Source organism: Pongo pygmaeus, chromosome 7, assembly GCF_028885625.2.
Source record: "Pongo pygmaeus isolate AG05252 chromosome 7, NHGRI_mPonPyg2-v2.0_pri, whole genome shotgun sequence".
In the NCBI taxonomy this organism is placed as follows: domain Eukaryota; kingdom Metazoa; phylum Chordata; class Mammalia; order Primates; family Hominidae; genus Pongo; species Pongo pygmaeus.
The window spans coordinates 78802719-78829040 of NC_072380.2; the positions used below are offsets into that span (position 1 = coordinate 78802719).

The 26322-nt window shown below is 41.7% G+C and overlaps 1 protein-coding gene across 5 annotated transcripts in view; it reads left to right on the forward strand.

Annotated features, from left to right (window-relative positions):
* Positions 1–576: 576 nt before the first annotated feature.
* SGK3 (serum/glucocorticoid regulated kinase family member 3) overlaps positions 577–26322 on the forward strand; it is a 152004-nt gene continuing 126258 nt past the window's right edge. For 3 of the 5 annotated variants that reach the window (XM_063668826.1, XM_063668827.1, XM_063668824.1), the window contains exon 1: positions 588–909. The gene's annotated coding sequence lies outside the window, so the exon portion shown is untranslated. Of the gene's footprint in view, positions 910–26322 lie in introns of all 5 variants that reach the window. The other 2 variants (XM_054497566.2, XM_054497570.2) reach the window with 1 other exon arrangement.

Here is a 26322-nt window from a genome sequence, read left to right on the forward strand (position 1 = left end):
CTTGACTCCACATCCAATTGAACCATGTAATTCTTAGTTCTCCATTCAGCTTCTCTATCTGTTAAAAGAGATAAACAGATCTAAAACGCAGCTTCTGTAATTCAAGAATGAGTAATAAGGAGCTGTAAAGTGTGCACTCAGCTGACTTGGAGATTAATGGGAAAAAAAAAGAGTCAGTAGATCTAAAAAGATGTGTGGAAAGGAAATTTCTCTGCACACAGGATCTGCCAATTTGTGAAAGTTCTCGACTGGTTATAAACACAAGGGCCGTAACTCTGCTAATGAGAAAAGTGGAAAACTGTCCAAATAATGCTAAATGAATCACAGTCATTCTCAATTATTTGGATATTTAATTCACTCCTCTGAGTTTCCAGTTTACACCAAGCCAACCCCCCAACACCCCGGGCCCACCCGGGGGGTCCTAATCCCTGCACACACCAGGTCATCTCTGTTGGGCCCCGGCGCTCTGGCCCGCGCGGGTCTTGGGCCCCAGGGTAGCGGTCACTGCGGGCGGAGCAGAGGGAAACACCAGAGTCTGTGACTCCAGACAGGACCCACCGTGTCCTCTTGAACTTTGCACAGCGCGTGACGGGGGCAGACGGCGCACCGCGGCCCGGCCTTTCGCGGGGGTCTTCGGGGAAGAGAGAGGAGAGCGGGTTTCCTCTGAGGCCTGAGCGGGACGCAGCCTGCAGCTCCTCCCCGCACGGGCTGTCCCCGGCCCGCCGCTCTGCTGGGATCCGGCGCCTTCCCCGGCTGTCCTCGGCCTCCGCGCACTCCGCGGGAGGAGCCGCTGGAGGCCGTGACGCGTCAAGGAGGAAACGCCGGCGCCCGGCGGCCCTGCCGGGAAGGAGGAAGCGCAGTGCGTTCGGCTCCGCGCCCGCCGCGCCGGGAGCAGCACCACGGGGCCAGGTAGGTGCGGGGCCGGCGGGAGGGTCCGTGCGCCCGGGACTCCGACTGCGGCCCAGGGCGGGAGGAGACGGGGCGGGGCGAGGGCTGCCCGGGCCTCGGCCGCTGCCTGTCCTCGGAAAAAGCCGTACCGCCGCCCAGCCCCCGGCTCCCGGCGAGTTTGTGGTCTTTGTTTCCACGAGGTGAATTCAGATCCTGCCTCGAGATTCCTAAACGCCCAAGGGGTGTCGGTGGCTGGACCTTGTTAACCCCCACGCAGCCGCCGAGCCTGGAGGAACTGGGAACGCCAAGCGGGGAGACCCTATCTGAGGTCGAAAGGGGGTGCAGGTCACCTGCGAGGGTCGGGGAGGGGGCAGCCGCCAGAATCGGGTGGATGGAATCGTTTAACCTGTTGTCAGCTGATCTGTAGTAAGAGACCTTAATACGTTGCGTCTTTTAAGTTCTCTGTGATTTGAACCCTTACGTCTCTTCAGGTGAATCTGGCCCTGTTAATTCTCACAGTTTTAGCATTGGAACGTACCCACTAGAAGTGCTTTGAGATTTTTAGATTCTGTCATTTTTAGTCATCGTTACTTGGAAAGCGAAAAAAGAAAGGAATCATCTCTTGAAACTTAAAACGCTTTCATTGAGTTGTGCACAGTGACTTCTGAACCATGAGTAGAATTTCAGTCCTGCACCAGAGACTACGTAGGGTGCACTTGGGTGCAAAATAAATACAGAGCACTGTAATTTCTAAATCTTTGTCAAAGTGAAAAATAGACTGTTGTGTATTTTGATTCTCTCCCTTCTCACCAGATTGAGATTTCACCCAGCCAATCTGGGAGGTGCCTTCTTTATTTACCAAACACTTACATAGCCCTTACTATGCGCTGGGCTCTAAGTTCTTTATAAATATTAAATCAAATTCTTAACTCATCATATTATAGCGGTTCTAGCAGTGAAGAGGCTATCCATACTTTAGTTCCCCAAATGTCATTGGAAGAGCTGTAAACATTAGAGGAAGTTTTAGGCATGTTTTAGCACTGGGTGTGCCTTCTGGTCCCCTTGGCTACCACTTCTGTAAGACAAGCCACCACCCCTGGATTTCCCTGGGGTAAGGGAGCCTGGAGCTCCAGGGAATGCGACCTGTTCAAAGCAGATGTTGGCCAGAACCTGAATGACTTGTGTAACATGGTCTCTCTCAACTGCCGTTGTGCCCATTGGCTAACTCTGGAGACACCAGAACTTCCCCTTCTTTAACTGCCACTGCATGGAGCCTACTTTTGTTTTTGAAAAGAGCTTTGTTCCTGATCTGTTCGACACTATTTATATGACATTATTTATATGACATAGTTTAGATATGAGGGTCAGATTGAACTTGAAATGTACTATAAAATAGAACATTTTTGTTTGCACACATCAACGTAACAAATAACGTTTTGTAATTTTACTGCTATTTGCTCTTGGAAACATTGAATTGGTAGGTCAGCCTCGTAGGGGTACCTTTTGTGATTTGCAGATATGCAGAGAATATTTTTTCAGAATAACATGCCTTCTTCAAATATGCACCATTAGAGACCCAATGTGGTGACTAAGATAGACATGATTCTTGTTATTTATGGTGACTATGAATGTAATGTCAAAATCTGCACATCAGACTAGCTTTCTGACTCCCTCTCTCCCTTTCTGTGCCCCCCTCCCTTATCTCTCTCTCATATATTTAACTTTTCAGAGAGATGATTAAGTGAGCCGATAAGCCTTATTTAATAGGATTATGAAGTGTCTCTTGAAGCAAGAAGGCTCATGTTCCTCTGATATATTAATAATTTATGACACAACAGGCATTAGTGTCATTTGTGAATTCAGTTTAGTCGGATGACCCCTAGCATTTTCATGGCTTACAAAGTGCTTCCAGACATACACTTTTACCCTTCAGAGAGATCTTGTGTGGTTGATCTCTTAACTACTTTTTATTACCTGTTTTTACAGATGAAGAAACTGAGGCATAGAAATGTTAAAGTGCTTTAGCCTGGATTGCACAGCAGGTGAGAGGCAGAGCTTGAATGGAGGACAGGTGTGTGGACAGTGCCTGGCACGTGCAGGCCTGTAATAAACATCTGTGGAATGAATGACTCCAAATGGCTTCAGATATCTTGCTCTTTCAAAACATGTCTCTGAAAATACCATAGTAATTGATTTATGCCTGAGAGATTTCCAGGCCTAATCCAATGCCTCTCTTATTTCAAACAGTATCTAATACAGCACATTTTCTACAAAAAGGATGGGAATGCCCTTTGGACTCATTTCTTAAGATTTGCCACCTCTGGTTTTTGAAAAAGAAAATAGGTTGGGTATTTTTTTCATCCTACCTTTTTTCTCTGGTTTTGAGAGTTTAGAACGGACACATGGTATTTATGTTTATGTTGACAGCTTTCTTTTTTTTTTTTTTTTTTGGGGGGGGACGGAGTCTTGCTCTGTTGCCCAGGCTGGAGTGCAATGGTGCAGCCTAGGCTCACTGCAACCTCTGCCTCCCGGGTTCAAGCGATTCTCCTGCCTCAGCCTCCCAAGTAGCTGGGACTACAGGTGCATGCCACCACACCCGGCTAATTTTTGTGTTTTTAGTAGAGACAGAATTTCACCATGTTGGCCAGGCTGGTATCAAACCCCTGACATGATCAGCCCGCCTTGGCCTCCCAAAGTGTTGGGATTACAGGCGTGAGCCACCGTGCCTGGCCACAGCTTTCTTATCTCTCTAAACTACTTAGATTTATGATCAAGTTCAAACTCAATGATCATAGGTATTGTAAATATTTTTGAAATAAAACTGTGTGTTTTATTGAAATGTTGCAATGACTTTAGCATAAAGGGTCTTTAAAAACACACACAAAATTCCTCAACTATTTATATGCTTTAAGCATAGCCCTTGGTACCTAAAGTATGTGATTTCCAGGTGGATAACCTTCAATTAGAGGGGATAATATGGCCATTACCTGGCAGGAGGAATTGAGAAGAGTTATCATGGAGAGATGAGAGATGGGATGGCCTTTCCCATGAGGTGTATTAGGCAGTAAGAAACCCTTAATGAAGCCAGACTGAGTCATCTGCCTGTCAACGTTCTTCTGTGTGGGAGTGGAATAAAATACCTTTGAAACCTGCCTTGTTTCAGAAACCACTTTACCTTTTCCAGTTCTCATGTTTTCTCTTTTTTAAAAAAATTAATGTAAATTACTGACTAAACTGCTGATTCATGAAACTCAAATTATGTAACATGTTATTCCTGACAGATGTAACAGCTCCCATATTATTTTAAGCGACTCAGTGTCTCTGTTTTCCTTTACCTTTTCCATTTCTCGTGGAGACTTTGCTCTCATTTCACTCTCCCCTGCCCAGTATCATGGAGAAAAGTGGTAAATCTAAGAGGTGCTACTTCCACATCTTGTAGTTCACGCCAAAGTAGTTTTAACTCAATGCTAACTTTCAGTTGTCATTGCCGAGGAAGACAATGTGGAAATCAGATGTTGAAGGCCAATTCAAAGTGTCACCCAGTAAAATTGTTTTGGCTGTCTGAAGCTGAGCCAGAGGGTTTTCAAAGGGAATTAGGGCAGTTGTGCAGTATCCTTGCCTTTGGAGAAATAGTAAAAGACTTGAGAAATTGGACAAAGTCCTGAAAACCTGCCTAAGTTCACCTCCTTATAGCCACTGTTCTTCTATTACGCTAAACCAAAATCTGCTTTCCTTGGGTGGGGGGGTTGGGGGTGACTGAAAGAAACATGAAGATACAAGGGGAATTGTTAGAGGATGAGGGACTGATAATATGTAAGACGGAAAATGGAGATGTGTGTGAAGTGATGTTAGTGAGGTCTTGTGGCAGAGGATTCCTGTGCAGTGCAGCTGTGCTTCCCCTGACAGAACCATACATATAGGAAAGACCTATATGGAATGAAAGTTTGAGAAGAACTAGAAACATTTCTTGGCATGATGTGATATTGGTGGGCAGAGTTACTTTGTACCATCAAGTGCAGAAGTGTTCTTGTAGGTAGCTTTCTTCAAGCCACTAAGTGAGTTTGTTGGCAGATAGTTAAAATATAGAGGCCAGGCACGGTGGCTCATGCCAGTAATCCCAGCACTTTGGGAGGCCAAGGCGGGTGGATCACCTGAATTCAGGGGTTCGAGACCAGCCTGGCAAACATGGCGAAACCCTGTCTCTACTAAAAAAAAAAATACATAAATTAGCCGGGCGTGGTGGCGCATGCCTGTAAGCCCAGCTACTTGGGAGGCTGAGGCAGGAGAACCTCTTGAACTCGGGAGGTGGAGGTTTCAGTGAGCCAAGATCGTGCCATTGCACTCTAGCCTGGGCAACAAGAGTGAAACTCTTTTTCTAAAAAAAAAAAAAAAAAGGCCGGGTGTGGTGGCTCATGCCTGTAATCCCAGCACTTTGGGAGGCTGAGGCTGGTGGATCACCTGAGGTCAGGAGTTTGAGACCAGCCTAGCCAACATGGAGAAACCCCGTCTCTACTAAAAATACAAAATTAGCTGGGGATGGTGGCACATGCCTGTAATCCCAGCTACTGGGGAGGCTGAGGCAGGAGAATGGCTTGAACTCGGGAGGCAGAGGTTGCAGTGAGCGAGATCGCACCACTGCACTCCAGACTGGGCAACAGAGTGAGACTCCTTCTCAAAAAAAAAAAGAAAAGAAGAGAAAAGAAAACTGGATTTCATATGTAATATATTCATATACAAAAGTAGGACTCGCTGATTAGCCAGTCTACAGACTGCTGAATGAAACGTATGCTGAATGAAACGTATTCAAGTACAGTGGTGCTTCATAAGTTTGAAAATGAGAAGGAACTTTATTATTCTAGTTCTGTTTTTAATTAATTATTATTATTTGAGACAGAATCTCGCTGTCTTGCCCAGGCTGGAGTGCAGTGGCATGATCTCAGCTCACTGCAACTTCCACCTCCCAGGTTCAAGCAATTCTCGTGCTTCAGCCTTCTGAGAAGCTGGGTCTACAGTTGTGCGCCACCATGCCTAGCTGATTGTTTTTGTATTTTTGGTAGAGATGGGTTTCACTGTGTTGGCCAGGCTGGTCTCGAACTCCTGGCCTCAGTTATCCACCTGCCTCGACCTCCCAAAGTGCTGGGATTACAGGTGTGAGCCACTGCACCCGGCCTACTCTAGTTATTTACCTCCCTATTTTTTTTTTCTTTTTTTTGACATGTAGTCTCACTCTGTCACCCAGGCTGGAGTGCAATGGCATGGTCTCAGCTCACTACAACCTCCGCCTTTGGGGTTCAAGCAATTCTCCTGCCTCAGCCTCTAAAGTAGCTGGGACTACAGGCGCCTACCACCACACCTGGCTAATTTTGTATTTTTAGTAGAAACAGGGTTTCACCATGTTGGCCAGGCTGATCTCAAACTCCTGACCTCAAGTGATCTGCCCACATCGGCCTCCCAAAGTGCTGGGATTACAGGCATGACCCACCGCTCCCAGCCTACCTCCCTATTTTCTAACCAAAAATAGATAAAGATTAACTTAAAATGATTCAATTTCCAACTCAGCATCTATACATGCAGATAAACATATATATGTGTATATATATACACACATATATATTATGTGTGTGTGTGTGTGTGTGTGTGTATGACCAGTATATAGTCTATAGAATCTAATGCACACGTATGTGGTTTTTGTTTTGTTTTGTTTCGTTTGTTTTTTTGAGACAAACTCTCACTGTGTTGCTCACACTGGAGTGCAGTGGCACGATTTTGGCTCACTGCAACCTCTGCCTCCCAGGTTCAAGTGATTCTCCTCCCTCAGCCTCCTGAGTAGCTGGGATTACAGATGTGTGCCACCATGCCCAGCTAATTTTGTATTTTTAGTTGAGACGGGGTTTCTCCATGTTGGTCAGGATGGTCTCGAACTCCCGACCTCAGATAATCCGCCCGCCTCAGCTTCCCAAAGTGCTGGAATTACAGGTGTGTGCCACCGTGCCCGGCCACATGTATGTTTTATATATGACCTGCTCAAAGAGAATTTTGGAATCATATGCTTAGTTTCCCGAGAAAACACATGCATCTTTCCCCCCCATTTTAATTTTAGTTTTGTCTTCCTTTTTTTAAATTTTAAATTATAAAGGTATACAAGGCTGAGGTGGGAGGATTGCTTGAGCACGGGAGTTCAGTGTTACAATGAGCTATGATTGTGCCACTGCACTCCAGCCTAGGTGACAGATTGAGACCCTATCCCCCCCCAATAAAAAAGTATGTATGCTCTTAAATTCAAGCAATTGAGAAGCATATGTAATAAAAAAATACATCCTCTCCACTCTAATTTTATCTACAGAGATAACTACTGCTGCTGCTGTTTTTATACCCTTCTAAACTTTTTTCATGCTTACATAAATTTGTGTATCTATATACATACACAAGAGTTTTTTTTGTAATGGGGATTGTTTTACACAATTTTTTTTTCATTTATTTATTTATTTATTTATTGACAGGGTTTTAGTCTATCTCCCAGGCTGGAATGCAGTGGCACGATTGTGACTCACTGCAGTTTCAACCTCTAGAGTTCAAGCGATCCTCCTGCCTTGGCCTCCTGAGTACTGGTGTGTGCCACCATACCCAGCTAATTCTTTTTAATTTTTAGTAGAGACAAGGTCTTACTATATTGCCCAGACTGGTCTCGAACCCCTGGGCTCAAGTAATCCTCCTGCCTCTGCCTCCCAAAGGGCTGGAATTGCAGATGTCAGCCACTGTGCTGTGCTCATCCTGTTTCTTATTTAACACTGTATATAGACATCTATAGATCTATATCGTTAGTTTTGATAGCTGCATAGTATTCCGCTTTATGGTTGATTATCAATTTTCTGTTATTTCTATTGCTGACATGTTTACCATTTTGAGTCTTTTAAAATCTATTTAAATCACCAAAGTAATACTTTTTTGGACAAATAAAAGAAGAAATACAGAAAATAAGAATTACCAGTAAATCTATCGCTCATTGGCAAACCGCTGTTAGCATTTTAGAGTATATCCTTCTAGACTTTTATTTGTGTGTGCATGTGCATATCTTCAATGCCATTTTTAAAAGTTTCTCTTATACAGGCTTGCTTTGTTGGTTAGAGAATCACACGTAGCCAGCCAACGTCACAGATTCCATGCACCTTTGAACCAGTTATTTTACTGTTTCCTGGCCACCTGCCATGCCCCAGCCCTGGCTAACACTCTTGGAAATTTATACTACCGCTCATAAAGAGAATGAGGGTGTGTGGATAGATTGACAAATCCATCCAAATTAACATAAAGCACATGTTCTTCTAATGAGAGTCCGTCAATATTCGTATTATAAGTTCATCTAAGATACAAGATATTTAAGAAGAGAAATGATAGGATGTTCACATGTAATTGATTGTAATCACTAAAGGAGAAGCAGAAATAATTGCCTTGAACCAAGGAAAAAGTGGCTGTTCTAAATTTCAGTTAGGAATTAGAACAGCTGGCATGGTAGGCTCATGCCCGTAACCCCAGCACTTTTAGAGGTTGAGGTGGGCAGATCGCTTGAGCTCAGGAGTTTGAGACTGACCTGGGCAACATGGTGAAACCTAGTTGCTACAAAAAATATAAAAAATTGGGCCAGGCCCAGTGGCTCACACCTGTAATCCCAGCACATTGGGAGGCCAAGGCGGGTGGATCACCTGAGGTTAGGAGTTTGAGACCAGCCTGGCCAACATGGTGAAACGCTGTCTCTACTAAAAATACAAAAATTAGCTGGGCATGGTGGTGGGTGCCTGTAATCCCAGCTGCTTGGGAGGCTGAGGCAAGAGAATCTCTTGAACCCGGGAGGTGGAGGTTGCAGTGAGCCAAGATCGCACCACTGCACTCCAGCCTGGGTGACAAGAGCAAAACTCTGTCTCAAAAAAAAAAAAATTATATATATATATATATATATATATATATATAAAATTATATGTATATATAAAATTAGCCAGATGTGGTGGCACACATCTGTGGCCACACAGGCTGTGTGTGGGAGGATTCCCAAGGCTAAGGTGGGAGGATCGCTTGAGCTGCAGAGGCGGAGGTTTCAGTGAGCTGGGATCATGCCACTGCACTCCAGCTTGGGTGACAGAGTGAGACCCTGTCTCACAAACAAAACAAACAAAAAAAGAAATTAGAACAGTTGAACTTGAGATGTTTTGAAATACTCGTCTAATAATGAGTACATTGTTTATAGTATAATTGGTTTAAACAGCACCGCCACCAATGGTGGGAATAGGTGACCTTAAAGTTTCTTGGGATCCTATTATAGGCCGTCTCAGAGTCAGTAGCACTTGACTTAGTATAATTTCATGCACACAGCTCCCTCTTCACATACTAAAGCCACCAGTCTTTCCAGATAGCATTGGTCTGTGCTGACATCTCTCCATCCATCCCCTTTTCTTCCCCCAAGGTGTGAGTACACAATCTACAACACACAGTCTACAGCAGGTGTGGGCTCCTGCACCCTTTGCGGCCTCCCCTGCTCTCTGAGAGTTTGCTCTCCTTTATAAACCTTGTTCTTTTTTTCTCTTCTTCCACCTCTTGCATTAAGAAAAGTTCTGTCTTTTCTCTATCCCACTCTCTTCATGTTGGTCTTAAGCAAAATGGATACTAATCATGGTAATACATTTAAGAGCAGGCCTTTAATAAGGAAAAGGAAAGCTTTTAGTTTAGGAAGAAACATAGACATTATAAAGAACTAGTGGTTTCAACCTTTGAAGCCCTTGAGAATACCTAGTAATTCCTTTCAGAATATCCACAGAAGTCCACACCCACCTCCTCTTCTCTAAATAAGCTCTTTTTCCTTAAGCATTGGCATGAACTATAAAATTTAAAGCTATTTATAATTTTTTTTTTCTCATGTCATTTCAACAGCATTGTTTTGTGCTATTTTTTTTTCCCAGTTGAAGATGTCAGTCATGTTATGGGTTGAATAGAATGTTTTGGTCTTGAAAGCTAACTCTCAGATATGACCACTGTTCCTTTTAGAAAATATATGCAAAATTCTATCAGGCTTTAAAATAACCTTTTTGTTTTCAAGTAAGTTAAAGACTAAGAAGGGTATCTTGGGCCAAAGGTTAGCAATCTTTGAGAAGTGGTATGTCAGGATTCCCAACCACTTCCTTCCAGATTTTTATCAGTAGAGATATACACTGGTGAGAGCTTGGATCAGATCCTTGGGACTTACAGAAGAAGCAATACTGGTTCAGGAATGCTAGGTCCCTGCTGGAGACTCTTACAAGAGTTAGGGATAGAGGATCAGGCCCTGGAAACTGCCTACATACCAACTTCAGCTCGCCTGCAAAGGTGCGTGGGCCAGATGGTATAGGAAGCTCCGCACCAAGACAATAGCTACTTAAGCTGCACTGAGAGTAAAGGCTTATTTTCTCATAAACATCATTGGAAAAGCTTTTGTAAGGATGTCTTTGTTTTTGTTTTTCTGTTTTTTGTTTTCTTGAGATGAAGTCTCACTCTGTCACCGAGGCTGGAGTCCAGTGGCGCCATCTTGGCTCACTGCAACCTCTACCTCCCGAGTTCAAGCAGTTCTCCTGCCTTAGCCTCCCAGGTAGCTGGGACTACAGGCATTTGCCACCACACCTGACTAATTTTTGTATTTTTAGTAGAGATGGGGTTTCACCATGTTAGCCAGGATGGTCTCGATCTCCTGACCTCGTGATCCGCCCACCTTGGCCTCCCAAAGTGCTGGGATTACAGGTGTGAGCCGCCATGCCCGGCCTCTGAAAATGTGTTTTTAGTTAGCCTCCCAACAACATGGTGCTAAAATTGATGATGGCTTAGACATGAAAGTACTATATCATTTACTTATTTAAACTACTGTATTAGGTCGTTCTTGCATTGCTATAAAAAAATACCTGAGACTGAGTAATTTATAAGAAAAGAGGTTTAATTGGCCCATGGTTCTGCAGGCTGTACAGGAAGCATCTGCTTCTGGGGAGGCCCCAGGAAGCTTACAATCATTGCAGAACACGAAGGGGGAATAGGGACATCACGTGGCAAGAACAGGAGCAAGAGCAAGAGTGGTGAGGTGAAGGTGCCACACACTTTTAAATAATTCACTGTGGTGAAGACAGCACCAAGCCATGAGGGATCTGCCCCATGATCCAAACACCTTTCACCAGACTCCATCTCCACCATTGGAGATTACAGTTCAACATGAGATTTGGGCAGAAACAAATATCCAAACTATATCAGGTACCATTGTTAATAAACATTCAGAAGTAAGATTTTGTGTGTATATATATATATATAAAAAATATATATATATATATATATATTTTTTTGTAAAAGGGTTGGCTGGGCACAGTGGCTTACGTCTGTAATCCCAGCACTTTGGGGGGCTGAGGCGGGTGGATCACCTGAGGTCAGGAGTTCGAGACCAGCCTGATCAACATGGTGAAACCCTGTCTCTACTAAAAATACAAAAAAATTTAGCCAGGCATGGTGGCGCATGCCTGTAATCCCAGCTACTCAGGAGGCTGAGGCAGGAGAATCGCTTGAACCCGAGAGGCGGAGGTTGTGGTGAGCCAAGATCACGCCATTGCACTCTAGCCTGGGCAACAAGAGCAAAACTCCGTCTCAAAAAGAAAAGAAAAAAGAAAAAAGGTCTTCGTCTGTCACGTAAGCTGGAGTACAGTGGTGCAATCTTAACACACTGCAGCCTCAACCTCCCAGGCTCAAGCAATCCTCCCACCCCAGCCTCCCAAGTAGCTGGGAATACAGGCATGCACCACCACACCCAACTAATTTTGTTTATTTTTTGTAGAGATGGGGTCTCACTATGTTGCCCAGGCTGCTCTCAAACTCCTGGGCTCACGTATTCCCACGTCCTTAGCCACCCAATGTGCTGGGATTATAGGCATGAACCACTTTGCCCAACTGTTATAATTTATTAAAAATAGCTCTTATGTTTTGTAATTCTACATGTCTGTAGTTGTACACAGTTGACAATTTAGTCCATTCTGACAAAAGTACCTTTCTCTCATTTCTAATTGATCTCTTTTTATCCCACTCTCTCTTCTCACCAATATTTGGTTTAATTTTTTGTGTATCTGTAAGATTTTTTTACTGATGAAAGACAAGATAGTCCAATGTTTTAGCAGAGAAAAGTTTTTAAGATTTATTAGACTGCACCCCCTTTTCACTTTGAACTTTGTCTTCCCTTTATATTTCTATTATTTCTGACTTTTGCTAACATTAACATCATTTATTTCTAGTCTTCCTTTTAATTTTTTTATTAGGACTACAGGCTCATGCCACCATGCTCAGCTATTTTAAAATATTTTTTCTAGAGACAGGGTCTAGTGAGGATCCTGTTGCCCAGGCTAGTCTCAAACTTCTGGCCTCAAGCTATCCTCCTGCCTCAGCTTCCCAAAATACTGGGATTACAGGCGTGAGCCGCCATACCCAGCCTATTTCTCCTTTTAAAAGTCCACTAAGGCTGGGCGCGGCGGCTCACGCCTGTAATCCCAGCACTTTGGGAGGCTGATCCATGAGGTCAGGAGTTTGAGACCAGCCTGGCCAATATGGTAAAACCTCGTCTCTACTAAAAATACAAAAATTAGCCGGGTGTGGTGGTGGACACCTGTAGTCCCAGCTATTTGGGAGGCTGAGGCAGGAAAATTGCTTGAACCTGGAAGGTGGAGGTTGCAGTGAGCCGAGATCATGCCACTGCATTCCAGCCTGGGTGACAGAGCAATACTCCATCTCAAGAAAATAAATAAAAACTAATAAAAAATAAAGTCCACTGAAGTGTAAACTAAAGTCTTTGTCCCATTGAAATTATTTATTGCTTTCACTGGACATGTTAGGATTAAAAATTTGCCTGTGAGATGCAGAACATTGTGTATAAAATGCTACCTTTTGTGTAGAAAGACCAGGAAAAAATAAGAATATATTATGTTTTGCTTGACTACATGTAAAGGGACTCTGGAAGGACACATAAGAAATTGGCATTTTGGTTTGGCATGGTGGCTCACACCTGGGAGGCCAAGGCAGGTGGATCACCTGAAGTCAGAAGTTCGAGTCCAGCCTGGCCAATATGATGAAACCCCGTCTCTACTAAAAATACAAAAATTGGCTGGGCGCGGTGGCTCACGCCTGTAATCCTAGCACTTTGGGAGGCCGAGGCAGGCGGATCACAAGGTCCGGAGATCGAGACCATCCTGGCTAACATGGTGAAACCCCATCTCTACTAAAAATACAAAAATTAGCTGGGTGTGGTGGCGGGCATCTGTAGTCCCAGCTACTCAGGAGGGTGAGGCAGGAGAATGGCGTAAACCCAGGAGGCGGAGCTTGCAGTGAGCCGAGATCGTGACACTGCACTCCAGCCTGGGCGACAGAGTGAGACTCCATCTCAAAAACAAAACAAAACAAAAAAATTAACTGGGCACAGTGGTGGGCGCCTGTAATCCCAGCTACTTGGGAGGCTGAGGCAGGGAGAATTGCTTGATCCCAGGAGTTGGAGGTTGCAGTGAGCCGAGATGGTGCCACTGCACCCTAGCCTTGGGTGACAGAATAAGACTGTCTCAGAAAAAAAAAAAAAAAAAAAAGGCGGTGTTTATCTCTTTGGGGTGGGGGATGAGAACTGGGTGCATAGGGATGGGTGGGAAGCCGACTTCTCACTATGTTTTTTTTTTTTTTAACCCTGTGAATATGTAACCCATTGTTAAAATAATGTTTAAAATCATGTCCCAGCATTTCCTGACTTAAAAAATAGATCTATATATATCTAGTGTTCTTTTTCCATATAAAGTCATTAGTAAACTTGTGTTTTAAATTTTTTTTTTTTTAAGAATGCATGTATAGTCTAGTCTCAAAGGACCAGTAGTAATTTGCAGGCGCCTTGCCATGGCTTTGTTCTCCTTCAGCACTCTCAAATGCTGTGACTAAGATTCATTATGAAGCCTTCCATTAGGAAATTCTCATACTGCAAATACAGCCAAACCTTAAATTATTGCTGGCTTATTGGAAGAACCATTTAATTGAAATTATCTGCGGTATTTTGCCAACTGGATACTCAGTTGTTTCCTAATAAAAACTCTTAGATAATACCATTGCAATTACTGCAACATCAGTTTATCTTCCCCCCATGATATCTTGTATCTTATCATCATGGTTATAATTTACCTACTTAAGATGATATGAGTTTGGTGCTTTTAGAAAATAAAGGTTGGTTTACTTTTAGTATTTAGATAATTGCACCCTTTTCAAGTTGTACACGCTAAGCCAAATATTTTGTTTCATCAGGATTTTTGTAGTTTTTATCATGTATGACCTGTATTTTACCTCTCAGAGAACAAAGAAAAAGGCACTAATATTTATTGAGTTTCTACCATATGCTGGGTGCTTTAGAGACATTATTTTCTTAAATACTCATAATAACGCTGTGGGATGGGTAGGTCATTTTATTTTGCAGATGAGCCACTTGAGCATAGTGAGGTTTCCAAGGTTGCTGGTTTGTGGCAACACGAGGCAGAGCTGATCTGAACAGGTCTCTCTGGCTTTACCATGAGGTTCCCCTGTGTTGACTGATATGGGGGTAAAAGCTGACTCCTCTCTTTACCATGAGGTTCCCCTGTGTTAACTGATAAGGGGGTAAAAGCTGACTCCTCTCAAAGCCCCTCATCCAAAAGAACAGGCAGAATTTATTAACAAATAACCCATAGTACCATCTGCTGATGAGGCAGTGGTTAAATGAGTTTGAAAATGGGCTTTCATTTTTTACTTTATCATTGTGAAATCATATTAATGTTTTAATCTAGAAACTTGTGCCAGATTTCAAGAAGAAAGCTGATTAAAATGTTTTAAATATATATTTTGTACCTAATAGAAAAAGACTAAATATTTTACATTTAGCTGGGTGTGGTGACATGTGACTGTAGCCCCAACAATTTGGAAAGCTGAGGCGGGAGGATCGCTTGAGCTCAGGAGTTTGAGGTTACAGTGAGCCGTGATTGCTCTGCTGCACTCCGGCCTGAATGACAGAGCAAGACCCTGTCCGTAAAAAAAAAAAAAAAAAAAAAAAAAAAAAAAGATTTAAAAGCTGATTGTGTTAAATCCTGAACCTATAGAATTTGAATATCTTATGCTGTTATCTGCAGAACTGTCAAACTCTTGCTATTAGTAACCAATGTCCAGTGAACTTTACCAGTGATAACAAGTACTGTTGTCATATTCTAAAACCTAACAGTGATAACGAGTACCACTTATATTAATCCATGGAAATAGAGCAATAACTTTGTTGATTTTTGTTGCATGTTAGCTAAGTTCCTATTAACCAAGTAAAGATGATAGAACATGTTAGATCTGAATTCCTTTTTGTTTTTTTTGAGACAGGGTCTTCCTCTGTTGCCCAGGATGGGGTGCAGTGGTTCAATCTCAGCTCACTGCAGCCTCAATCTCCTAGGCTCAAGTGACCCTCCCACCTAAGCCTCCGGAGTAGCTGGGACTACAGGTGCACACCACCTGGCTAATTTTTGTATTTTTTGTAGACACAGGGTTTTGCCGTGTTACTCAGGCTGGTCTTGAATTCCTGGGCCCAAGTGATCCACCCACCTTGGCCTCCCAAAGTGCTGGGATTCTAGGCATGAGCCACCATGAGCCAGGTCTGAATTCTTATATACTACATTATCCTATGATTCTCTTATCTAATAAAAACTATTATGATCCTGGGCAAAGATGGTGGTATGGTCTGGATGTGTCTCCCAGAATGCATGTGTTGGAAACTTAATCCCCAATGCAACAGCATTGGGAGGTGGGGCCTTTTGGGAGGTGTTTAGCTCACCAGGGCTCTGCCCTCGTAAATGGATGAATGCTGTCATGAAAGTGGGAGTGGTTTTGCCCTCTCTTCCTTTCTGCCATATGAGGACACAGAGTTTGTCCTTTTTGCCCTTTCTACCTTCCTCCATTCAAGGACACAGCAAGATGCCCTCAACAGGTGCTGGCACCTTGATCTTGGACTTTCCAGCCTGTAGAACTGTGAGACATAAATTTCTGTTCTTTATAAATTACCCAGTGTCAGGTATTCTGTTATAGCAGCACAAATGGACTAAGACAGATGGTGAGAAAGACGCTGAGAAAATTCAAATGATTGGAAAAGTTTAAAAAGAAGTAAAAAGTCACAAATAGTAAATGGAGAAGACAGAATAAACCCACAGCATACACTAGAGTAATTTACACTTAACACTTAAAAATAACAGCTTTATTGAGATATAATTTACATACCATTAAAGTTGCTTTTTAAACCACAATTCAGTGGTTTATTCACAGAGCTATGCAGCCATCACCACTATCTAATTCCAGAACTTTCATCATCCCCAAAAGAAACTCTGAACCCACTGTCAGTCACTCCCATCTCTCCTTCCAACCAGCCCCGAGTAATGACAAATTACTTTCTTTCTCTGCAGATTTACCTAGTCTAGACATTTTATTTAAAAAATGTGATCATACAATATATGATCTTTTGTGAGTGGCTTCTTTCACTTAGTATAATGTTTTCAACGCTTATCCATGTTGTAGCATGTGATACTTCATTTCTTTTTTTTTTTTTTTTTTTTTAAGATGGAGTTTCACTCTCGTTACCCAGGCTGGAGTGCAATGGCGAAATCTCAGCTCACTACAATCTCCACCTCCCGGGTTCAAGCATTTCTCCTGCCTCAGCCTCCCGAGTCACTGGGATTATAGGTACCCACCATCACGCCCAGCTAATTTTTGTATTTTTAGTAGAGACAGGGTTTCACCATGTTGGCCAGGCTGGTCTCGAACTCCTGACCTCAGATGATCTGCCCACCTTGGCCTCCAGAAGTGCTGGGATTACAGGTGTGAGCCACTGCCCCCAGCCATTTCTTTTTATTGGTGAAAAATATCCTGTTGTTGGGATGCCAAGGTGGGAGGATTGCTTGAGGCTAGCTGTTCAAGACAAGCCTGGGCAATAGAGTGAGACCCCACCTCAACAACAATAAATAAATAAATAGCTGGGTGTGGTGGTGTGTACCTATAGTCCTAGCTACTCAGGAGGCTGAAGTGGGAGGATTGCTTGAGTCTAGGAGTTCACCCAGTGAACTATGATCACACCACTGCACTCCAGCCTGGGCAACAGAGTGAAACTCTGCCTCTTAAAAAAAAAAAAAAAAATCTGGACTGGGCGCAGGTGGCTCATGCCTGTAATCCCAGCACTTAGGGAGGCTGATGCGGGCGGATCACAAGGTCAGGAGATGGAGACCATCCTGGCTAAGACGGCGAAACCCTGTCTGTACTAAAAATACAAAAAATTAGCTGGGCATGGTGGTGGGCACCTGTAGTCCCAGCTACTTGGGAGGCTGAGGCAGGATAATGGAATGAACCCGGGAAGCGGAGCTTGCAGTGAGCCGAGATCGCGCCTCTGCACTCCAGCCTGGGCGACAGAGCGAGACTCCGTCTTAAAAAAAAAAAAAAAAAAAAAAGGTACGGGCGCAGTAGCTCACGCCTGTAATCCCAGCACTTTGGGAGGCCGAGGCGGGCGGATCACGAGGTCAGGAGATCGAGACCATCCTGGCTAACACGGTGAATCCCTGTCTCTACTAAAAATACAAAAAATTAGCCGGGCGTGGTGGTGGGCGCCTGTAGTCCCAGCTACTCGGGTGGCTGAGGCAGGAGAATGGGGTGAACCAGGGAGGCGGAGCTTGCAGTGAGCCGAAATTGCGCCACTGCGCTCCAGTCTGGGCGACAGAGCGAGACTCCATCTCAAAAAAAAGAAAAAAGAAAAAAAAAATCTGTTGTATGAATATACCATATTTTGCTTATTCATTCATCTATTGATTGATGTTTGGGTTGTTTTCACCTTTTGGCTATTACATATAATACTGCTATGAATATTTTTGAGTAAGTTTTTGTATGAACATATATGTTTTAATTTCCCTTAGATGTATACCTAGGAGCAGAAGTGCTGGGTCATATGGTAACTCTTGTTTAACTTTTTGAGGAGTTGCCAGACTGTTTTCTAGAATGCCTACATTTATTTATTTGTTTATTTATTTATTTATTTATTTAGACAGAGTTTCACTCCTGTCGCCCAGGCTAGAGTATAGTGGCGCGATCTCAGCTTGCTGCAACTTCCGCCTCCCGGGTTCAAGTGATTCTTCTGCCTTGGCCTTCTGAGTAGCTGGGATTACTGGTGTGCACCGCCACACCCAGCTAATTTTTTATATTTTTAGTGGAGATGGGGTTTCACCATGTTGGCCAGTCTTCAAACTCTCGACCTCAGGTGATTCACCTGCCTTGACCTCTCAAAGTGTTAGGATTACACCAGCCACCCAGCACTTTGTGTGAGCCACTGTGCCCAGCCCTACCTTATTTTACAATCTCACCAGTAATGTATGAAGTTTCACATTTCTCTACATCTTCACCAACACTTTTCTTTCTTTCTATTTTAGCCATTTAAGTGCATGTAAAGTGATATTTCATTGTAGTTTTGATTTGCATTTTCTGAAAGTCTATTGATATTGAGCATCTTTTCAAGTACTTATTGGCCAACTGTGTATCTTCTCTACAGAAATGTCTATTCAGATTCTTTCCTTATTAAAAAAAATTTGATTCTTTTATTGTTGAATTATACGAATTATTTACATATTCTGAATATATGTCCCTTATGAGATATATAATTTACAAATATACTTTTTTATTCTATGGGTTTTCCTTTCACTTTCTTGATTTGCTTGGAGCACAAAAGTTTTAATTTTTAATGAAACCCATTTACTCGGTTTTTTCCTTTGTTGCTTGTGTTTTTGGTGTCACATCATCTAAGAAATTATTAACTCAAGGTCACAGAATTTACTCCTATGCTTTCTTCTAAGAGCTTCATAGTTCTAGGTCTTACTTTTAGATCTGTGATGTGTTTTGAGTTAATTTTTGTTTATGGTGTGAGGTAGGGGTCCAACTTCATTCTTTTGCATGTGTATATCCAGTTGTCTCAGCACTGTTTTTTGTTTGTTTGTTTGTTTGTTTGTTTTGAGACAGTCTCGCTCTGGAGTGCAGTGGTGCAGTCTCAGTTCACTGCAGCCTCCCCCTCCCATGTTCAAGCAATTCTCCTGCCTCAGCCTCTAGAGTAGCTAGAATTGCAGGTGCCCACCACCAAGCTTGGCTAATTTTTTTTTTTTTGTATTTTTGGTAGAGACGGAGTTTTGCCATATTGGCCAGGCTGGTCTCGAACTCCTGACCTCAGGTGATCTGCCCACCCCAGTCTCCCAAAGTGCTGGGGTTACAGGCGTGAGCCACCACACCTGGTCAAAAGTATGTTTTAATTTTCTTTGTGATTTCCTTATTAACCCATTGATTACTTAAAATTATATTGTTTAATTTCCACATATTTGTGAATTTACCAGATTTCCTTTGTTATCTGCTTTCTAATTTAATTACATTTTTGTCAGAGAACACACTTTGTATGATTTTTGTACTTTTTAATTTAATGAGGACTTCTGAGGACTTCTTATGGGATAATATATGGACTATCTTGGAGAAAGTTTTGTATGTACGTTAGAAGACTGTATTCTGCTGCTTTAGGTGAAATGTTCTATAGATGTCTATTAGGTTTAGTTGGTTTATAATGTTGTTCATATCTTTTTCCTTGTTGATCTTCTGTCTGGTTATTCTCCTAAATACTTTTCAAAACACTATTTTAAGGTTTCATATTAGAATAAATATGAAAATTCATTACCAAGATAAAAGGCTCAAATGGAAGCATATGTTGTTTTAGTGGTCTGTTCAAACCAAATTAAATTTGAAAATTATTTACTTTCTTTACCTTTGGATATTAATATTTATTTATTTATTTATTTATTTATTTTGTTTGTTTGTTTGTTTGAGACGGAGTCTTGCTCTGTTGCCGAGACTGGAGTACAGTGGCTCGATCTCAGCTCACTGCAAGCTCCACCTCCTGGGTTCATGCCATTCTCCTGCCTCAGCCTCCCGAGTAGCTGGGACTACAGGCGCCCACCACCACACCCAGCTAATTTTTTGTATTTTTAGTAGAGACAGGGTTTCACCATGTTAGCCAGGATGGTCTCGATCTCCTGACCTCGTGATCGGCCCGCCTCGGCCTTCCAAAGTGCTGGGATTACAGGCCTGAGCCACCGCACCCGGCCGGATATTAACATTTAAATGTAGCTTATGTTTAGTGGTATTTTCTCAAGTTTGTGATTCTTTTGTGTCTGTGTATTAGGATTTACTAGTAGAATGTGCTGGAATATTTTTTTCAAACATTATTGCCACCCATCTCAAACTAGCATTCATATTTTGAGAACCTTATTTATTAAGAATTAAAAGTTTACTTGCTAACATGGTTGAGAGGACATCTCAAAAAAAATGTGACAGAATGCGCTCCATCTTCCTGACAATTAGAAATGGTAAGCAGTTAAATTTTCTTGTTTTTCATTGGAACAGTATTTAATTTGCACCTACAAGAATTATATGAAATAGACATGTCAAAATTTGCAGTGGTAGAAAGGCCATGTGAGAGCTAGTTGGTGGAGGCAATTAAAAATGTTTCAACATATAAACACCGGTAAATTCTTTTCCTCAACTAAAAATATTTGGACATTTTAGTGCCATCAACCATGAGTTTGTGAAAACAATATAATTTAACTTTGCTTAGCTGGGCATGCTGGTGTGTACCTATAATCTCAGCTACTTGGGAGGCTGAAGCAAGAGAATCACTTGAACCCAGGAGGCAGAGGTTGCAGTGTGCCAAGATTGTGCCACTCTACTCCAGCCTGGGTGACAGCGCAAGACTCTGTCTCCAAAAAAAAAAAAAAAAAAAAAAAATTAACTTTGCCTTGTAGCACATATAAAAATTATTATGTATTTTAAAAATAAATTGTCCGGGCACGGTGGCTCATGACTGTGTTCCCAGCACTTTGGGAGGCCGAGGTGGGTGGATCACCTGAAGTCAGGAGTTCGAGACCAGCCTGGCCAACATGGCAAAACCTCCTCTCTGCTAAAAATACAAAAATTAGCTGGGCATGGTGGTACGCACCTGTAATCCCAGCTACTCGGGAGGCTGAGGCAGGAGAATCGCTTGAACCTGGGAGGCGGAGGTTGTGGTGAGCCAAGATCGTGCCACTGCACTCCAGCGTGGGCAACAGACTGAGAGAGACCACATTCACATAACTTTTATTTAAAAAAAATAAAAAATAAATTATTGTTTTGATATTATAAAAAAGCAAATATACACATTGCAGTGATTTTTCAAACTGCACTTGTAGTTAGAGTGATCTCTTATTTAATTAATCCTATTGTATAATAATGACCATATTGGAAGGCCATTCAGCCTAGGCTGGTAGAGGGTATCAGTCAGAATGCAGAGGAAAAATTCTACAAAGTGTGCATGGTACATATAGCCAGAAAAGCTGAATCATTTTGGTATTATTGGAGGGGATAGCAATTCAGGAGAAAGTATAGATTGGATAACAAACAGAAGAATCAAGCAAGAATGTGATAGTGGGAAAAAGTTACAGAAGAATTGGGCAAGAATGTGATAGTGGGAAAAAGTATAGAAGTGGATGAAGGAGGAGGAAGCTGCAGTAGTCTTTGCAGGTCTTGGCAAAGAGGCTGGTGCCCAGAAATGCATTCCTAGGCCTTCTAAATCTATTTCTACTTCTGGGAGGGAAATTTCTGAGAATGAAGTGTTGTTGAAATACATCTTCTTCAGTAGTATAGTTATTATTGTAATTGAATTATCTCTTTTCATTTTGATCATGTGGCAGTCGCCCCTGTTAGCAACACTGAATGTCCAAAGGAGTAAATGTGATTGTTTAGTAAGTCTTTTCTAATCCTATGAAATGATTTAGGAAAGAAATAATGGGTGTAAAAATGCTTGGCATAGTGAAGGGCACAAAGTAGCTATTTGATAAATAAATGTTGGCTGATATTAATCTGTTCATCATATTTAATAGCTGTAGGGAATCTGGAAGGCTTCGGTTCTACCATTAGATTCACTAATTTCAGTAACTCTTAGTAAGTGATTTGATTTTCTTAGATTTTAAATTACTCAAAGTTCCTTCTACCTCTAAAATTCTATGGTTCTATTAAACTCATGTAGAAAAAAACTTTAAAGATTATTATTTTAATAGAGGTGGAAGTTTTTGTTCCCAACTTTTTCAATTTTAACTAGGGTACACTGCATGAATAAGATTCTTTATAGCATTATCTAAATCTAAGCACTGATTTATTTGAAAACAAAGGGTTTCTTTGCAGTGTCATTTAGCTTGGCATTGCTATGAATCCAAGAATTATTCTACATGAACCAGAGAACAGTAATGCAGTTGTACTTAAATTTAGAGTTCCACACAGCCATTCACCAGGGATGAATTGAGGTGAACAAGTACATCTAATTTAATTTGCAGAAGTTCTAAAATGTACTGATGGAATTTGTTGCAGGAATCACAGTGAAAAGCAGTTTGGAAATGTGGCTCAGATCATGCAAAGCTGTTGGAGAAACTATTGCTGCTTTTTGTTGTATTTTTTTCTGGATCTGTGTGATTTCTAGTAAAAATTGATAGTAACATAAATTTTTTAATGCTTTTTTTTCTTTTTCTTTCTTTTTTTTTTTTTTTTTTTTTTTTTTTTTACCATTTTGAAATGATGTATGGTGTGATTGTTAGAGATGGATCAGCATGATTGGTCATCTTTGTTTTTAAAGGAAGCCAGTGCTTGGCTTCAAATAATGCTATGTGGAATTTTATTAATGTGGTATACCTTGCTTAAAAATTGTAAAAATTGTTAAAATTGTGAAAACCAAAATAAATTTTCTTTCCACTTCTATTAAAATTTCTTTCCAACTCTTTACACATTCATTTGAGGTTTCCTGGGAAAAGTAGGAGGCAAACCATCCAAAGGTACTGTGGGTTTTCTAAAAAGATTTTAAATTCTTGCTATTAAAGTTCATTTATCATAATTCTATATACAGTACTCCCCCTTATCCATAGTGTTGCTTTCTGCAGTTCAGTTACTGGAGGTCAACTGTTGTCAAAAGTAGGTGCAGGGCCAGGCACAGTGGCTGACACCTGTAATCCCAGCACTTTGGGAGGCTGAGGCAGGCAGATCACTTGAGGTCAGGAGTTCGGGACCATCCTGGCCAACATGGTGAAACCCTGTCTTTACTAAAAATATAAAAATTAGCTGCACATGGTGGCGCACGCCTGTAATCCCAGCTACTCAGGAGGCTGAGGCAGGAGAATCGCTTGAACCCGGGAGGTGGAGGTTGCAGTGAGCCGAGACTGTGTCATTGCACTCCAGCCTGGGCAGCAGAGCAAGACTCCATCTCAAAAAAAAAAAAAAGAAGTAGGTGCGTACAGTACAATAAGATGTTTTGAAAGAGACCAAATTCACATAACTTTTTTTACTGTATGATGTTATAATTGTTCTCTTTATTATCAGTTATTGTTAATCTTTTACTGTGCCAGATTTATAAATTAAACTTTATCCATAGGTATGTATATATAGGAAAAAACATAGTCTATGTAGGGTTTGGTACAATCTGTGGTTTCAGGCATCCACTGGCGATCTTAGAATGTATCCTGAGGTTAAGTGGCCAATAGTGTATACTGTTGATATATATAGTTCAGTTTTAAAAGGAAGGAAAAGTAGAAAACAAGTTGCAAAACACAAAATTAGGTAGTGAATTGTGGTTACGAATCATTATTGTTGATTGTGTGAATTTGTACAGAAGTAGAAGAATCTATCAGGCGTATAGCTCTCTTGAAATGACAGATTTCCCAAATCCTTAATGAAAAGGATGTTGTATATGTTTAGTGGAAGTCTCTTCTCATGCGCTTTTAATGGTTAAATTATAAAGCTTGGGTCCCCTGGAGAAGGTTTCTGGGTAAGTGATTGTGCTGAGCCTATGTATCTGTTGGGCAATTCTGTACTACCCTATCTGGCATTTGCCCCTAAGCCTTTCTAGGACCTACCAGATCTAGCCCTTTTTTAATAGACAGTATTAAATAGAGTTTCAGACTTATTTTTATAGATGAAAAAGCAAGAAGCACTTTCCCATTTCACCTGAGGTAGTTAGCTACAGACTTGACATTTTGACATTAAAAAGCCATTTTTTTCAAATGTCATTAAATTGTGTTTTCTTATTTTCTTTTTTTCTTCACTTAACCCTTCAGAATTACATCCAAAATATCATTAAATTTTACTTCTCAGGTTTCAATTTAGATGTTTCTTTCTATGATTAAAGAAGGATGAATCTTTGAACAGTGGCACTCAATAGATCTATCCAAATGTTGGTGTGATAATATGAAAAACAGAATACTGTCTTTAAAATTTACATGTTATAAGATGGTCACAAATGGAATGAACGTCATTGATGCAGGCATTGTTATGTGTAGAAGTAGCAAGTTGGCTTCAGTGACTCATTATCTATTTTTAGCTGCTGTGGGGGATTATGTTTAACAGTAGTTAAGAATGGGGGCTGTGGACTTACCCAGATTATAGGTCGAATGGTGGTTCATCTGTCATGAGTTTCTTCACCTATAGAATAGGCATAGTAATGTGACATACCTCACAGGATTGTTATTAAGCTTAGAATACAGTTGGCCCTCCATATCTGAGGATTCTGCATATGCAGATTAAAAATATTTTAAAAAATTAATATAACAATAAAAATAATACAAATAAATGCAGTATAGCAATTGCTTACATAACATATACATTGTATTAGGTATTTTAAGTCATCTAGATATGATTTAAAGTATACAGGAGGATGTGCATAGGTTATATGCAAATACTGTTTTATTTTTGTAACAAAGTAGGTGCTCAATAAATGTCAGTAATTAATAATATATATATATATTTTGAGACAAGGTCTTGTTCTGTTGCCCAGGCTGGAGTACAGCGTTGCCATCATAGCCCACTGCAGCCTTGAACTCCTGGGCCCAAGCAATCCTCCTTTGTTAGCCTCCCCAGTAGCTGGAACTACAGGCACATGCCACCATGCCCAGCGCTTTTTTTTTTTTTTTTTTTTTTTTTTTGTTTGAGACCGAGTTTCACTCTTGTTGCCCAGGCTGGAGTGCAATGGTGTAATCTCAGCTCACCACAACCTCCGCCTCCAGGGTTCAAGTGATTCTCCTGCTTCAGCCTACCGAGTGACTGGGATTATAGGTGTGTGCCACCACACCCCGCTAATTTTGTATTTTTAGTAGAGATAAGGTTTCTCCATGTTGGTCAGGCTGGTCTTGAACTCCTGACCTCAAGTGATCCGCCCATCTCATCCTCCCAAAGTGCTGGGATTACAGGCATGAGCCACTGTGCCTGGCCCACCCAGCTACTTTTAAAAAAAATGTTTTAAAAATATTTAGTAAAAAAGAGGCCTTGCTATGTTCCCCAGGCTGATCTTGAACCCCTGGGTTCAAGGGCTCCTCTTGTTTTGGCCTCCCAAAGTATTGGGATTACAGGCAAGAGCCACTGTGCCCAACCAATAATATTCCTTTTTTTTTTTTTTTACAGGCGTGAGCCACCACACCTGGCCCAATATTCTTAATAGATAAAATTTTATTGCCTTGACTTTGTTTCTCTGTTAATTACTTCAAAGGAAGATATGTAACACAACTTTTTCTTCATTAAATCCTAAGAAGCTGGCCAGGTGTGGTGGTTTATGCCTATAATCCCAGCACTTTGGGAGGCTGAGGCAGGAGGATCGCCTAAGCTCAGGAGTTCAAGACCAGCTTGGGCAACATGGTGAGACCTCATCTCTTAAAAAAAAAAAATTCTGAGAAGCAATAAGGAAGAGTTCTGGATAATAGCAGAGGAAAATTCTTTAAAGATGACTCCTGATATTAGACGATAAGCCCATTCCCCCAACATTGAACCTCAGGTATCTGACTTTAGCCTATTGCCCTTTCTTTGGGCTACACTAGCTCTCTTTGAACGATTAAAGCTACTCTTCAGGCTGTATTATATGCATCTTGTGTGGATTAGCAGATGCATGGCTCCTACCCGGACCCAGACCCCTTTATCCCAGACCCCTTTATCTTTTTTTTTTTTTTTGAGACAGAGTCTCGCTGTGTTGCCCAGGCTGGAGTGAAGTGGCATGATCTCGGCTCACTGCAGCCTCCACCTCCCATGTTCAAGCGATTCCCTTGCCTCAGCCTCCAGAGTAGCTGGGACTACAGGCACACGCCGCCACGCCCGGCTAATTTTTTGTGTTTTAGTAGAGATGAGGTTTCATCATGTTGCCCAAGCTGGTCTTGAGCTCCTGACCTCAGGCCATCCGCCCACCTTGGCCTCCCAAAGTGCTGGAATTATAGGCGTGAGCCACCGCACCCAGCCCCAGACCTTTATCTTTTATCCTTCAGAGTGGTATGTCTAATTGTCTAATACTAGATAGCTAGCTTAATA